The sequence below is a fragment of the Saccopteryx bilineata genome, chromosome 1 (assembly GCF_036850765.1).
Source record: "Saccopteryx bilineata isolate mSacBil1 chromosome 1, mSacBil1_pri_phased_curated, whole genome shotgun sequence".
Lineage (NCBI taxonomy): Eukaryota > Metazoa > Chordata > Mammalia > Chiroptera > Emballonuridae > Saccopteryx > Saccopteryx bilineata.
This window is the reverse complement of record NC_089490.1, coordinates 391,974,521-391,979,021: the sequence shown is the minus strand read 5'-3', so window position 1 is coordinate 391,979,021 and position 4,501 is coordinate 391,974,521. Positions and strand designations below refer to the sequence as shown.

Below are 4,501 nucleotides of genomic sequence, written 5' to 3'. Positions count from 1 at the left end.
AGGATAAGATAACCTTGAAGTTAATTATGCCAACATATTGGTTCAAATCCTGTAGACTTGACTATGATCCTCATAGGCTGGAATAATGCTCAGCTGAATAAGAAAAAAAATGCAATTTGCTTTATATACAGGGATTTTGTCTTTAGATTTTCTACCCAGCCTAGTGAGAATTGATTGCTTACCCAATGATTTCTCCACACAGAGATTGCATAGCGGAGGTCCATGGGATTAGTACTTATTCCCTGGAGCATCTGTGGCCCTATGTGCTGAGACATGATCAAAGAAAACAAGCTCTATTACATAATTTTCTGCTAAAGTGAGAGAGGAGCTTCCCAGAAAGGAAAGTTTTCATGTTGCAAACCTTGGGAGACTTCTTACTGACTGTGTGTGTGTTGCACGTGCACACTCATGTGCAGTGAGGACATTCTTATATCTGTCACACCCATGTGGAAATAATCTTTGTAAATGCTCACTACTATTAACATTAATTGAGGGTTTATTAGTGCCAAGTGCTATGATCTCTATTAATCATCTTACCCATCTATTACTATAAACCTCATGAGATATGTATTTGATATTATTATGAGAAACAAGGTTTCCAAGGTTTCCATGCTGGTGAGTGGCAGGGTTGGGACATACACCACATTTTAATAGATTCTAAATCCTGTGCTCTTAAATACCATTTTCTAATAGCACATGGAATTAAAGCAACATTCTCCACATACAGATATTTATAGATATTAGACTCCATCTGATATTATTGAACCAGCATCTTTAGGTTGGGGCTATAGTTATTTACATTTAAAAAAAACTTTCACTTCTCATTCAAGTGCTGCTGTTCACAGATTGGTATATAGAGGCCACTGGTGTAGGCTACACACTTACATAACTTGCATTTGGGAAACTGTCTATATTATTGCTTTTTGTCACCATTTATTCCTTCATTCAATATTTATAGAATACCTACTCTGTCTAAGGCTTTAAACCAGATGTTAAAAGGTCATAGAAAACAATGTACCTCAAGAGATTCATAGATAATAGTGAAGGCCTTTTATGTAAATAAATAATTTAGATAGGAATTGATGAATAATAAATAATATTTATTCACACAAATGAAGTGCTATGGGTCTTCAGTGGAAGAAGAAATTATTTTCAGGGGTAGAAAGATGGTGGGAAACAAGTGTTGAGCTTTAGGGAGAGAGTGACATTTCAAATTCTAGTAGGATTTGGGCATATGAAGGGTGTTGTTCATATGGTGGGTACACTGATTTGCTGTATATGGTTTTCTGGCTTTGAAGAAGTAAGATGACATGTTATGAAAGGGATTATGAAAAGAGGGCCAGGTGGCAAAGAATTGGAGATCACTTCTAAGAGCTGGGAGCAGCCCCTGGCTGACAGCCAACAAGAAGGCAGGAATCTCAGTACCACAACTGCAAGAAGGTGAATTCTACCAATAATATGGGGGATCTTAGAAGCAAGTCCATCCCCAGCTGGGCCTCCAGATAAGTTTCTCTTCTGGTCAACACCTTGATTGTAGCATCTCAGAAGATGCTGTTTAGCAATGTCTAGATTCCTGACCCATAAAACTGTAAGGTAATAATTTTGTATATGTTTTTGTGACATTTGTTATGCAGCAATAGATACAGATTTTTAAAATTTTATATATTTTTTACTTATACAATTAAACTTAACAGGGTGACATTGGTCAACTAGAGGACATAGATTTAGAGAAAACATCTCCACATCATTTGGACATTCAATTGTGTTGTATACCCATCACTCAAAGTCAAATCATTCTTCGTCACCTTATATTTGTCTCTCTTTATTCCCTTCCCCCACCCCACCCTTGTCCCCCTTCTCTCCTCCTGGTAACCACAACGCTCATATCTACGTTCATGAGTCCCAGGTTTTTATCCCATCTCTACTGGGTATATACTCCCAAACTCGAAAACATTGGTACGTAAAGACACGCAGCCCCATGTTCATCACAGATACAGATTGTAGACTGACAGCTGAGCAGATTTATTTCCCTTTGGTGAAAATATGCACTTTTTTTAGACTTGTCTTCCTAAACAATGCTATATTAAGCATTCTCAAATTTATGTCCTTATGGACTGGGACTATTATTTGTATAGATCAATTTGTAAAACTAAAATTCTGGACTGAAGATTATTTTTGTTATTCAAATATACTGCCAGCTTCCTTCTAAAATGAAGTAACACTTCAATTTTCCATTAACAATATATGAAAGCATCATTTTCCTTCCATCACAGCAATTAATAAGTGTTATTATTCTTTTGAAATTTTTGCCAGCTATATTGGTAGAAAGTGGTTTATCTCACTGTAACTTTAATTTGCAGCTCTACGTTAGTAAAAATGAGCGACTTTCTCATGTTGTTTGACTTTTCTGTTTTGATTTCTTAAACACTAGCACTGTCAGTCTGGTTGTTTACACGCATAGAGAATTAGAAATTGAGGGTTGAACTAGAAGCCCCTCTTCCCAATCTCTTTCAGGGCTTCTTTCACCTCTCGGTTTCTCAGGCTGTAGATGAGAGGGTTTATCATGGGGATCATAATGCCATAAAACACAGAAGCCATTTTTTCCTGTTCTTGAGACTCATTGGTCCCGTGGTGCAGATACATGTAAGAGAGAGTCCCATAGACAATGGTGACTGCTGTCAGGTGGGAGGCACACATGGAGAAGGCTTTTCTTCTCCCTGCACCAGAAGATCACTTCAGGATGGCAGCCAGAATATACAGGTAGGAGAAGATGACGACCAACACAGTGAATGTCAAATAAACCCCACAAAAACCGTTAGGACCATGACATTTAAATCAATGTTGGAGCACGAGAGGGCAAGAATTGGGGTTGCATCACAGAAAAAGTGGTTAATTTTATTAGACTTGCAAAAGTTCAGTGAGAAAGTAAAGCTTGTATTTACAAAGGCATTGAGGAAACCTGAGATATAGGAACCAGCTAAGAGCTGAATTCAGACTGTCTGGGTCATGACTGTTGGATAGAGGAGTGGGTTACAAATGGCTACATAACGGTCCGCTGCCATTGCAGCAAGAATATAGCAGTCAATTGTTGTAAAAGCACCATAGACTAGTAATTGCACCATACACCCTATGAATGAGATGGATTTTTCTGTTTCTACAGTTTTGCAGCATCTTGGGAGTGATAGCAGAGGAATAGCAGAGATCAACAAATGCCAGGTGTTGGAGGAAAAAGTACATGAGGGTGTGAAGGCCGGATTCAATCCTAATGAGTAAGATCATCCCAATATTACCCACTAGAGTGGTCACATAGATCACTAGAAATACTATGAGGAGGATATGCTGAAACTTGTGTTGACCAGCAAATCCCAGGAGAATGAATTCAGTTACCAGAGAGCCATTGATTTGTTCCATGACCAACATAGACTAAGCATCAGCTGAAAAGGTATATAGAAAAACAGAGAAAGTGAAGATTATTGTGGTCATTTCACTAATTCTGTAGTTAGAAGTAGCATAATATTTGGTTCCACAGTGAGGTCAGGGAATATTTTCTATGACATAATTGACATATATATATTTTAAAGGCTGAACCTTGACACCCAATTTAGATAATCTCACCTACAGCTGGGAGAAATTGCCATGAATCAGTAACTTTATTCTCAGGATGCAGCTTGATTGGCATTTCATAAATATATCAATCAGGGAATGCATAAAACACACTTGTATTTAATTGTGTGTTTTCTTTTATGCTCTCAAGATTTAATGAGAAACTTCGATGTGCCCAAACACTAATTATTACATCTGAGATCTTGACACACCTATTGAGTTCTATATAATCTTTTTCCAACTTATTTCTGTATTCTCATTTTATCTTTTCCCCCTTCTAAGTAGCTCTTTTCTGCAATAAAAATTCATGGATATGTGGAGTCCTTTATGGAAGTTTTTATCAAAATATTATGGTAAAGGATCATTTTTTTAACGTTTCCTATCTATTTTGGACCAATATTTTCTAAAAAGCAACAAAAGGGTCTCAACATTGTCCAGTTTCTATGGTAGTTTTAAAATTCAACCTCATGTTCTATAGTTATTTCATGAAACAGTGGAAACAGAGTCTGTGGACCACACATTGGTCTGTGGACCATACCTTGAGCAGCACGCTCTATGACTAGACAGGCTACTTCACCCAGTTTTGGTGGCAGTGACTGCGGGCAGGCCCCTTGCACAATGTGGGGGGGGGGTGTCTGGAATGCAGGGGAGCATGGGCTCCCGCAGGCTGGCTAATCCCGAGGCTAAGGGCAGGGCAGAGCGTGCCAGGTTGTTCTCAGATCTGCCAGTCAGCTATGTTCCTCCATCTTTCTGGAAACCGAGGGAATAAAATGAGGAGATGGAGCCCCAAATTACACAAAGTGAGGTACTTTTGCAAGAAAGAAACACATAAACAGAAGAAAATGTATTTCCCCTGCAGTCAAGACCAAGTTGTAGAACCCTTACATTTTTTCCCAAT

At 38.3% G+C, this 4,501-nt stretch overlaps 1 pseudogene; it reads right to left on the bottom strand.

Moving 5' to 3' along the window:
- Positions 1 to 2,484: 2,484 nt before the first annotated feature.
- On the bottom strand, positions 2,485 to 3,420 carry LOC136320823 (putative olfactory receptor 5AK3; annotated as a pseudogene).
- Positions 3,421 to 4,501: the final 1,081 nt, after the last annotated feature.